The following is a 12,400-nucleotide window of genomic DNA, read 5'->3' as shown; positions in this document are numbered from 1 at the left end:
TCACTTTAAAAATATTTTGGGCAGTATAAACTCATTTGGCCTTTACGAGGTGCCTCAACTTGATCATTAAAGGCAGTTAATGCAGCGAGAAATGAAAAACGTACTGAACTCTGGCATTTACAATCTCCTGCATGATTTTTGGGCCATTAAGATGTATGGTTGACCTATGATGCATTCGTTCCTCGTGGGAGGCCTATGCTTAAACTAACCTCCTGCAATTCAACTGAACTTTCTTTTCAGACTCTGTAGACTATGTGCAGCAGAAGAAAAAGGCTCGCCTGGTCAGGGTGCGGCGTATCATTGACACAGACAAGTCTGACAGTAATGAGAATGCGCTCTTGGAGGTGCACAATTTTGCATCTGTACGTGCATGACAGTTTTCTTTTGAGATATTGGACTAAAATTCTTGCTTCTGTCTGCTGCATTTCAGCCACACACACAGAAAAATAAAGGCCAGGACGGCCTCCTCGCATGCTATCAAAAAAGAAAAGGGAACTTCAAACGCAAGCATGCATGTGTGCATTGGAACAAATTGCTGCGACAGCGCCACCTAAACCGGCCACTCGGCACAGAATCCACCGGCCCAAGCAGCTGTGCCTTTGCCTCATGTGCCTGAGAACACACTGACAAGGCAAGACACCTACAGTTTACATAAAGAATTTTGTGCGGAATAGCTTTTGCCTGACATTTGCCAGATAGGAATGAAAAACAGCTGCCCCGCAAGGCAGCATTTTGCCAGCTGCATCTGAACCACATTTTTAAAGTGCACTCAAGCCTTTTCTTTTAACTTGACTCAGGTGGTGGCGTCCTTGTACCAGCCGATGCATGGAGGCATATACAGCGGTAGAGGCATATACAAGGACAGCATATTTGTAAAGGACTTGCTGGTTGCGGGGTGGGGCACAGTCAGCTTGCAAGGCCGGTCACTGCAGGGTGTATGTAACCTGTGTGTATTTCCTTTCAGTATTCTTTTAAGAGTCTCATGCTCTGCCGACTGAGCTAGCCGGGCGACAAAACTCAATCTTGTCTTAGGAAAAGAGCTTTTAAAGCACCATGTTTAATGTGTTTCGTTATGTTGACGACTTTCTAGTGATCTTAGACAATCATTTTAACTATGATCTTGATAGTGCTGTCACTAACATTCTTAATGCGTTCTCCTCTGAGGGGCAAGGTCTGCTTTTTACTTACGGATTGACAAGGGACAACCGTATCCAGTTTTTAGACCTAAATTTGCACTTCACAGATGACCATGTGTGCTGGTCATATAGCCCACGGTCAAACAAAAGTTTACTGACTTTTAAGAATGCTCACTCCAAGCTAGTGAAACGTGGCATTTTTGTGTCTAGCTGTCTATCTGCCTTACCAAAGTCCTGCTGCCACACCATTTCATCTAGTTTTTAATGTCAATTCAAACGCCTTCTTTCAGCTGGCTACCCCCAATTTCTAATCCTCAGCCTTTGCGAAAGCCTGCTTCAAAGGCTAATATCTTCCGATAGGAAGGAACAACGTTCAGAAACCAAGCCACCATTTGCCATGCCATATTTCCATTGTCTTTCACACAACATTAAGAAGGTTGCGGAGAGGTACGGGATCAGCTTTGATTTTTTAGCGCCAAGCAAACTGAAAAAAGTGTGTCCTTTACTGACCAGAACAAAAAAGAACCCACCACTTGCAGAAAGAACCACCAGAGCAAGTTCACTAAGTGCATTTCAGAAGTAATCTACGAAATTCCTCTTTCGTGCGGACGGACCTATCTAGGCCAAACTGGCCGACGTTTTAATGAGCGTGCTCTGGAGCACTGGCGGTCCCACTGTAGGAGATGCGATATCAACAACTGTCATCCTTATCTAGAAAAACAAAATTCCTTTGAAAAGTGAAATCAAACATTGAAAGAGAAATTATCAAGGCATTCTTCATCTTAAAAAAAGGGGGGGACAACTGTGTTAGCCCGCCTTCGCTCGCCTCTATCAAGAAAAAAGATTGATTTCTTAGATGGTCATATCCGGGCTTACAGGTAGGGAGGGGGGTCCTAATCACATGTGGCTCTCTTGATACTGTTGTCGCCCTGTGCTCGCTGTTCTTTTTTTGCTGCGCATGTACCTTGTTTGTCATGCTGTTTGCTTTTATAAGCACAACTGTTTTCGAAAAATAAAATCAGTTGGAAGTTCTGTGCTTCGAGTGTGTGCGTCTGTGTATCTCCTTGTTCCGTCGACTTCGCGCAGTTTTTATTCGCATCATTCTTGTCATTTACAGGAAGCTGCCCAAGATTTCTGGACCGGCCAAGGAAGACTCCTCTGACACCAGAGCACGAGGCAGTAGTGTGTGGTAACTGTACTGCAAGTAGTATCTTCTGTGTTCTCTTATGGTGCCTCAAAAACATTGACCCACATTTGTTTTCTGTGGCTTCTGTTGCCAAGTAGGGTGCCTAATACCCTTGTTACACAGGCAGAGTTAACTGCGGTTAACGTAACCACGATTATGCGTAACTGCGGTTGATGTTTCTTACACGGCGTACGAAACTACGGTTATGCCGCTAACCGCAGTTGTAGCGAACTGAGCTTGGCAACCTCAGTTAGCTTGCTAACCGGGAAGATGGCGGCACCCGTGGACGGAGTGAGCGAGTCAGCAGCGTCGGCGTCCGCGTGCAATTAACGCACGAGCTGGTCAGCACCAACTACGGAGAGCCTAATCAGGCTATGGGAAAGCAATTTGCACCACCTGCGAGAGACGACACGCAACGACAAGGTGTACGCGGCGATTATGGCAGAATTGTCTGCCGGACTGCCATGAGGCGTGCAGCCCTTCTCTGTCAAGGAAGTTCGATTGAAGATGGATAACCTCAACAAAAAGTACTGGTAAGTACAAGAGTATATCTTGTGGCACATCTAACACGTTTTGCTGGTTGCTGTTTAATTTACGCAGAGCTAACCGACAACAGGAGCAAATTTTTCAAGCGGTCAAACTTCGACATTCGCCCTAGTGCTGGCTCTTTCGTTGTGTTGCATGAGGCTGAATATTTACCTCAGATACCGCGTTCGTCTTTGACCTGGTCGAAGCAACACATGGTGCAAGGCCGTGTTTAAAAATTTTAACCCTTTTTGCGACATCGGGACAACCCTTGTCCCACCTGCAAGGCTGTAGCAAAACGACGATTGTGAAAACTGCGAGAGAGCTGGGTTTGCTTGAGACAACTGGCGCCATCTAAGAGAGATGTGTTTAACTATTTTATGCTTTCTTTTTTTCCTGCTGGGTGGCGCAAGCGTCCCGTGTGTGTTGTAGTTTGTTGCTTTTTTTCGAAGGACGGAGCTGTGCACACACGATTTTCGAAGAGCAACATTTTTCTTCAAAAATGCCAGGTAAGACGCCCATTGTGTTCTCCGTGCTTCTAAATATGTCAGGCTCATATGAGTAAAATTGTACAGTTCGTACAATGTTGTAAAGAATTCTGTGTTCGAAAGTCTGCAGGCATATGGAAGTTCATTATCTAGAAGCATGGCGTCGTGTGTCATTCGTTCTCGAATGAAACGTATAAATTTATTATGTATTCATTCGTCCTTGCAGGGGAACGGAGTCTCACCGCTGAAGAGGCATTAGAGGTGTTTTTTAGCCTGCCTGACGGTTCGGAAAGTGATGTGTCAAGTGATTCGGGTGACGAGTTTACCCTACCATCAACCTCGGCTTTCGCTCCGATAGAGTCGTCGGAAAGCGACGAAAACATCGAGCCGCCGCGCAAGAAAAGACCCAAGAAGGCATACACACGCAAAAAGAAAACTAAGAACGCGCGCGCTAAGCCCATTCATCATGACAGTGACCATGAAGAGGAAGAAGACGATTCCCTATCAGCAGGATGGATAGCCGGGCAGCCTTGCGACCTTCCAGTGAGCATCGCAGAAAACTCACCAACATACTCACAAAAACTAAAGGCAGACTGCAGCGCATGCGACGCGTTTTCTCTGTACTTTGAGGAAGAGGTGTGGAAAATTATTGTTGAGGAAACAAACCTCTATGCTCTTCAAGGAATGATGCCAAACTGGCGCACGCTGACTGAGCGAGCTGAAGGCCTACATAGGGATGCTCATACTAATGAGCATTCATAACTTGCCTCAAGTGTACCTGTATTGGAGTTCAGACAAGTTTTTCAATGTTCAAGAAATCTCCAGTGTAATGTCGTTTAGACGTTTTCAACAGATCACTCGTTGCCTGCACCTAAACGACAATTCAAAGATACCTGATAAGACCTCACCAAATTTTGACAGGTGCTACAGGGTGAGGCCCCTAATGGAAATGCTCAACATCAACTTCCAAAAAGAGTACAAGCCTTCCTCCCACGTTGCTGTCGACGAGTCCATGATTGTCTTCAAGGGTAGATCGGCAATGAAGCAATATATGCCGCTCAAACCAAAAATCAAGCGTGGGTATAAAGTGTGGAGTATCGCCGACAGCCAGACTGGTTACCTCTGTAAATTTGACCTCTATCAAGGCCGCACAGAGCGTCGACCCACTGACGTGGGACTCGGTGAGCATGTAGCGCTCTCTCTAACAGAAGACGTGGTGGACGCAGGCTCACAAGTTTTCTTCGATAATTTTTTTTCCTCGACGAAGCTTCTCCAGCACCTTCGAGAGCGAGGTATATTTGCTTGTGGAACATTCAGATCCAACAAGAAAGATCTGCCTCAAGAGGTAAAGGTTGACAATAAATTGAAGCGGGGATCATTCCTGTACAGATCTAAAGGGCCAATTTCTGTGTACCAGTGGCGGGACTCCAAGAACGTCCATGTGATGTCCAATTATCACGACCCCCAAGAAGAAGCTACAGTGGAAAGGAAGCTGCCTTGTGGAACAAAAATCCAGGTGACAAGCCCGAAGGCTGTGAAAGACTATAATCGGTGGATGGGTGGAGTTGACCGATTTGACCAAAAAAGAAATGCCTACATAGTAGATAGGCGGTCAAAAAAAGGATGGCACAGCATTTTTTATTTCATGGTTGATGCTGCCATCGTGAATGCCTTTATTCAGTACGCAGGTGTTCACGATGCTGGCAGCACAGACTTGCTGCAATTCAAGCTCATTCTAGGGCGACAACTAGTCGAGCGGCAATGCTTCCGCATTGGAAGATCCCAGGCAGACTACCTCAGAAAAAATGGGCGCCACAGTGGTTCTATACTAACGGGAGTTCCACACGAAGTCCGTTTTCAAGGAAACAACAGGAAACAACCACTTCCCAATATCATCTGGCACAAGAAGGAGATGCCGCTGGTGTTCAACCAAGCGCGCCGAAGTGCGCACCAAGCTCATATGCACAGGTTGTAACGTGCCATTATGTATGCAGTGCTTTTCTCCCTTTCACTCATCAAAGTGAACCTAAAATCACGATTCAACTTTCTTTTGTGGTACCCCCTCGTGAGCATTGGGACACATGCTGTCCCACCTCCCTTTATTCCTTGTCGTGTGCAGTGGGACACAAGTTGTCCCACCTTTTGTGCTAAAATCATTGTACGGAGAGTGACTAAAGTGTCCTTGGATAAAAAAAAACAATTTTTTTTGCGTGTGACCTCATGCCTTATAAAGGGTTAACAATAGCAAACAGTTATGCCAAACTAGTCCCTGCCGGTTGCGCTGGGATAATGCTCTCGGCGCAGTTAACTAGTGCTGCATTGCATGCGGTCAAAGCGATTGGAATGTGAAATGGGGGTTGAATGTCTCAAAAAAACAAATGTACTATGAGGGACGGCACAGTGAAAGGCTCCGGATTAATTTAGACCACTTTAGGTTCTTCAGCATGCACCGACATTGCACAGCACACGGGCGCATTCTGCGTTCCGCTTTGTGGGGATTCGCGCTGTCTCCAGGGCAGCCCGTGCTGTTCCTGTTCGACTCCTGCGAAACCCCGTCCACTAACGAAGGCCTGGTACGGCTCGCGATGCCGCCTCCCCCCCCCCCCCGCTGGGACCTCCGGCCACGCGGGGATCTCGGCTGCGCTCCGCGGTGTCGTGCTGCCTTCTCCTCTGATTGGGTCGCGGGGACGTGACGTAGGCGAAAAGCTGTGCTTGCTCCGGTGCCGGTCGCGGGGGGCTGGGAGAGAGGTTGGAGACAGGCGGGCGACGAGGGCGGAACACGGGCCGGACACACGCGGCAAGGTACGTGAATGACCGTTATTCGCTGCCCCCGAGGCCTTTGCCGACGTTCATTCGCGTGCCTTGTCGCACAGGGCCCTAACATCACACGCCGAGAGCCTCGCGCACCGCCCTTGCGGAACCTGCGAGCGCCCGGCGAAGCCCGCCGAGCCGCCGCTGACCTGAGGCAGCCGTGACTCGCACCAGAGTTTTCCCGCCGCACCGGTCTCGCGCCAGCCCGTGTCCGCGCGCGCATCTGCTGCGGCCCGCTGTCGGGTGGCGGTGGACGCCAGGTGCGCAGTGGTTGGAGTACCATACAGTGCTTGTGTTTGTGTTGCCTGTACAATAAATACGTGTACTGTGAACGTGCTAGTTCTCCTGGATTGAGAGCGCACGAGCGCGGCAAGAGCAGACCGGACCCCTTTCGGCTCGGTGCTCGAACCACGCAGTGGGTCTCTCTCTTCGCACGCCCCCGGGACATATAAGGAAGCCCACTCTTGGGCTATGTACTGACCCCGTGCGCGGAGGCATTTAAAGAAGAGCCCACAGCTTTCATCGAAACACGGCTGCTGGGGCCGGGATCAAACCCGGGTACTCCGCTGATTAGCAGAGCCACTCAACCAAGGCATTAAGAGGTAATGCTAGGTGTTACTGCCAATACTAACGGGAGTTCCACACGAAGTCCGTTTTCAAGGAAACAACAGAAAACAACCACTTCCCACAATCATCTGGCACAAGAAGGAGATGCCGCTGGTGTTCAACCAAGCGCGCCGAAGTGCGCACCAAGCTCATATGCACAGGTTGTAACGTGCCATTATGTATGCAGTGCTTTTCTCCCTTTCACTCATCAAAGTGAACCTAAAATCACGATGCAACTTTCTTTTGTGGTACCCCCTCGTGAGCATTGGGACACATGCTGTCCCACCTCCCTTTATTCCTTGTCGTGTGCAGTGGGACACAAGTTGTCCCACCTTTTGTGCTAAAACCATTGTACGGAGAGTGACGAAAACTGGTCTGACCGCCTTTTCTTAGCCTCAATAAAGTGTCCTTGGATAAAAAAAACAATTTTTTTTTGCGTGTGACCTCATGCCTTATAAAGGGTTAACAATAGCAAACAGTTATGCCAAACTAGTCCCTGCCGGTTGCGCTGGGATAACGCTCTCGGCGCAGTTAACTAGTGCTGCATTGCATGCGGTCAAAGCGATTGGAATGTGAAATGGGGGTTGAATGTCTCGAAAAAACAAATGTACTATGAGGGACGGCACAGTGAAAGGCTCCGGATTAATTTAGACCACTTTAGGTTCTTCAGCATGCACCGACATTGCACAGCACACGGTCGCATTCTGCGTTCCGCTTTGTGGGGATTCGCGCTGTCTCCAGGGCAGCCCGTGCTGTTCCTGTTCGACTCCTGCGAAACCCCGTCCGCTAACGAAGGCTTGGTACGGCTCGGGATGCCGCCTTCCCCCCCGCTGGGCCCTCCGGCCGCGCGGGGATCCCGGCTGCGCTCTGCGGTGTCGTGCTGCCTTCTCCTCTGATTGGGCCGCGGGGACGTGCCGTAGGCGAAAAGCTGTGCTTGCTCCGGTGCCGGTCGCGGGGGGCTGGGAGAGAGGTTGGAGACAGGCGGGCGACGAGGGCGGAACACGGGCCGGACACACGCGGCAAGGTACGTGAACGACCGTTATTCGCTGACCCCGAGGCCTTTGCCGACGTTCATTCGCGTGCCTTGTCGCACAGGGCCCTAACATCACACGCCGAGAGCCTCGCGCACCGCCCTTGCGGAACCTGCGAGCGCCCGGCGAAGCCCGCCGAGCCGCCGCTGACCTGAGGCAGCCGCGGCTCGCACCAGAGTTTTCCCGCCGCACCGGTCTGCGCGTGCCAGCCCGTGTCCGCGCGCGCATCTGCTGCGGCCCGCTGTCGGGTGGCGGTGGACGCCAGGTGCGCAGTGGTTGGAGTACCACACAGTGCTTGTGTTTGTGTTGTCTGTACAATAAATACGTGTACTGTGAACGTGCTAGTTCTCCTGGATTGAGAGCGCACGAGCGCGGCAAGAGCAGACCGGACCCCTTTCGGCTCGGTGCTCGAACCACGCAGTGGGTCTCTCTCTTCGCACGCCCCCGGGACATATAAGGAAGCCCACTCTTGGGCTATGTACTGACCCCGTGCGCGGAGGCATTTAAAGAAGAGCCCACAGCTTTCATCGAAACACGGCTGCTGGGGCCGGGATCAAACCCGGGTACTCCGCTCATTAGCAGAGCCACTCAACCAAGGCATTAAGAGGTAATGCTAGGTGTTACTGCCAATACTAACGGGAGTTCCACACGAAGTCCCTTTTTGAAGGAAACAACAGAAAACAACCACTTCCCACAATCATCTGGCACAAGAAGGAGATGCCGCTGGTGTTCAACCAAGCGCGCCGAAGTGCGCACCAAGCTCATATGCACAGGTTGTAACGTGCCATTATGTATGCAGTGCTTTTCTCCCTTTCACTCATCAAAGTGAACCTAAAATCACGATGCAACTTTCTTTTGTGGTACCCCCTCGTGAGCATTGGGACACATGCTGTCCCACCTCCCTTTATTCCTTGTCGTGTGCAGTGGGACACAAGTTGTCCCACCTTTTGTGCTAAAACCATTGTACGGAGAGTGACGAAAACTGGTCTGACCGCCTTTTCTTAGCCTCAATAAAGTGTCCTTGGATAAAAAAAACAATTTTTTTTTGCGTGTGACCTCATGCCTTATAAAGGGTTAACAATAGCAAACAGTTATGCCAAACTAGTCCCTGCCGGTTGCGCTGGGATAACGCTCTCGGCGCAGTTAACTAGTGCTGCATTGCATGCGGTCAAAGCGATTGGAATGTGAAATGGGGGTTGAATGTCTCAAAAAAACAAATGTACTATGAGGGACGGCACAGTGAAAGGCTCCGGATTAATTTAGACCACTTTAGGTTCTTCAGCATGCACCGACATTGCACAGCACACGGGCTGGGCCCTCCGGCCGCGCGGGGATCCCGGCTGCGCTCCGCGGTGTCGTGCTGCCTTCTCCTCTGATTGGGCCGCGGGGACGTGACGTAGGCGAAAAGCTGTGCTTGCTCCGGTGCCGGTCGCGGGGGGCTGGGAGAGAGGTTGGAGACAGGCGGGCGACGAGGGCGGAACACGGGCCGGACACACGCGGCAAGGTACGTGAACGACCGTTATTCGCTGCCCCCGAGGCCTTTGCCGACGTTCATTCGCGTGCCTTGTCGCACAGGGCCCTAACATCACACGCCGAGAGCCTCGCGCACCGCCCTTGCGGAACCTGCGAGCGCCCGGCGAAGCCCGCCGAGCCGCCGCTGACCTGAGGCAGCCGTGACTCGCACCAGAGTTTTCCCGCCGCACCGGTCTCGCGCCAGCCCGTGTCCGCGCGCGCATCTGCTGCGGCCCGCTGTCGGGTGGCGGTGGACGCCAGGTGCGCAGTGGTTGGAGTACCACACAGTGCTTGTGTTTGTGTTGTCTGTACAATAAATACGTGTACTGTGAACGTGCTAGTTCTCCTGGATTGAGAGCGCACGAGCGCGGCAAGAGCAGACCGGACCCCTTTCGGCTCGGTGCTCGAACCACGCAGTGGGTCTCTCTCTTCGCACGCCCCCGGGACATATAAGGAAGCCCACTCTTGGGCTATGTACTGACCCCGTGCGCGGAGGCATTTAAAGAAGAGCCCACAGCTTTCATCGAAACACGGCTGCTGGGGCCGGGATCAAACCCGGGTACTCCGCTCATTAGCAGAGCCACTCAACCAAGGCATTAAGAGGTAATGCTAGGTGTTACTGCCAATACTAACGGGAGTTCCACACGAAGTCCCTTTTTGAAGGAAACAACAGAAAACAACCACTTCCCACAATCATCTGGCACAAGAAGGAGATGCCGCTGGTGTTCAACCAAGTGCGCCGAAGTGCGCACCAAGCTCATATGCACAGGTTGTAACGTGCCATTATGTATGCAGTGCTTTTCTCCCTTTCACTCATCAAAGTGAACCTAAAATCACGATGCAACTTTCTTTTGTGGTACCCCCTCGTGAGCATTGGGACACATGCTGTCCCACCTCCCTTTATTCCTTGTCGTGTGCAGTGGGACACAAGATGTCCCACCTTTTGTGCTAAAACCATTGTACGGAGAGTGACGAAAACTGGTCTGACCGCCTTTTCTTAGCCTCAATAAAGTGCCCTTGGATAAAAAAAAACAATTTTTTTTGCGTGTGACCTCATGCCTTATAAAGGGTTAACAATAGCAAACAGTTATGCCGAACTAGTCCCTGCCGGTTGCGCTGGGATAACGCTCTCGGCGCAGTTAACTAGTGCTGCATTGCATGCGGTCAAAGCGATTGGAATGTGAAATGGGGGTTGAATGTCTCGAAAAAACAAATGTACTATGAGGGACGGCACAGTGAAAGGCTCCGGATTAATTTAGACCACTTTAGGTTCTTCAGCATGCACCGACATTGCACAGCACACGGGCGCATTCTGCGTTCCGCTTTGTGGGGATTCGCGCTGTCTCCAGGGCATCCCGTGCTGTTCCTGTTCGACTCCTGCGAAACCCCGTCCACTAACGAAGGCCTGGTACGGCTCGCGATGCCGCCTTCCCCGCCCCCCCCCGCTGGGACCTCCGGCCACGCGGGGATCCCGGCTGCGCTCCGCAGTGTCGTGCTGCCTTCTCCTGATTGGGTCGCGGGGACGTGACGTAGGCGAAAAGCTGTGCTTGCTCCGGTGCCGGTCGCGGGGGGCTGGGAGAGAGGTTGGAGACAGGCGGGCGACGAGGCCGGAACACGGGCCGGACACACGCGGCAAGGTACGTGAATGACCGTTATTCGCTGCCCCCGAGGCCTTTGCCGACGTTCATTCGCGTGCCTTGTCGCATAGGGCCCTAACATCACACGCCGAGAGCCTCGCACACCGCCCTTGCGGAACCTGCGAGCGCCCGGCGAAGCCCGCCGAGCCGCCGCTGACCTGAGGCAGCCGTGACTCGCACCAGAGTTTTCCCGCCGCACCGGTCTCGCGCCAGCCCGTGTCCGCGCGCGCATCTGCTGCGGCCCGCTGTCGGGTGGCGGTGGACGCCAGGTGCGCAGTGGTTGGAGTACCACACAGTGCTTGTGTTTGTGTTGTCTGTACAATAAATACGTGTACTGTGAACGTGCTAGTTCTCCTGGATTGAGAGCGCACGAGCGCGGCAAGAGCAGACCGGACCCCTTTCGGCTCGGTGCTCGAACCACGCAGTGGGTCTCTCTCTTCGCACGCCCCCGGGACATATAAGGAAGCCCACTCTTGGGCTATGTACTGACCCCGTGCGCGGAGGCATTTAAAGAAGAGCCCACAGCTTTCATCGAAACACGGCTGCTGGGGCCGGGATCAAACCCGGGTACTCCGCTCATTAGCAGAGCCACTCAACCAAGGCATTAAGAGGTAATGCTAGGTGTTACTGCCAATACTAACGGGAGTTCCACACGAAGTCCCTTTTTGAAGGAAACAACAGAAAACAACCACTTCCCACAATCATCTGGCACAAGAAGGAGATGCCGCTGGTGTTCAACCAAGCGCGCCGAAGTGCGCACCAAGCTCATATGCACAGGTTGTAACGTGCCATTATGTATGCAGTGCTTTTCTCCCTTTCACTCATCAAAGTGAACCTAAAATCACGATGCAACTTTCTTTTGTGGTACCCCCTCGTGAGCATTGGGACACATGCTGTCCCACCTCCCTTTATTCCTTGTCGTGTGCAGTGGGACACAAGTTGTCCCACCTTTTGTGCTAAAACCATTGTACGGAGAGTGACGAAAACTGGTCTGACCGCCTTTTCTTAGCCTCAATAAAGTGTATTTGGATAAAAAAAACCAATTTTTTTTTGCGTGTGACCTCATGCCTTATAAAGGGTTAACAATAGCAAACAGTTATGCCAAACTAGTCCCTGCCGGTTGCGCTGGGATAACGCTCTCGGCGCAGTTAACTAGTGCTGCATTGCATGCGGTCAAAGCGATTGGAATGTGAAATGGGGGTTGAATGTCTCGAAAAAACAAATGTACTATGAGGGACGGCAGAGTGAAAGGCTCCGGATTAATTTAGACCACTTTAGGTTCTTCAGCATGCACCGACATTGCACAGCACACGGGCGCATTCTGCGTTCCGCTTTGTGGGGATTCGCGCTGTCTCCAGGGCAGCCCGTGCTGTTCCTGTTCGACTCCTGCGAAACCCCGTCCGCTAACGAAGGCTTGGTACGGCTCGGGATGCCGCCTTCCCCCCCGCTGGGCCCTCCGGCCGCGCGG

The 12,400-nt window shown here is 51.8% G+C and overlaps 1 protein-coding gene across 1 annotated transcript in view; it reads right to left on the bottom strand.

Moving 5' to 3' along the window:
- The window catches only part of LOC144119863 (uncharacterized), an 89,871-nt gene that overhangs the window by 3,853 nt on the left and 73,618 nt on the right, over positions 1 to 12,400 (bottom strand). The gene's annotated exons all lie outside the window — the stretch shown is intronic.

Source organism: Amblyomma americanum, chromosome 2 (genome assembly GCF_052857255.1).
Source record: "Amblyomma americanum isolate KBUSLIRL-KWMA chromosome 2, ASM5285725v1, whole genome shotgun sequence".
In the NCBI taxonomy this organism is placed as follows: domain Eukaryota; kingdom Metazoa; phylum Arthropoda; class Arachnida; order Ixodida; family Ixodidae; genus Amblyomma; species Amblyomma americanum.
Note: the sequence above shows the minus strand (reverse complement) of the source record. Positions and strands in the feature narration are given on the sequence as shown.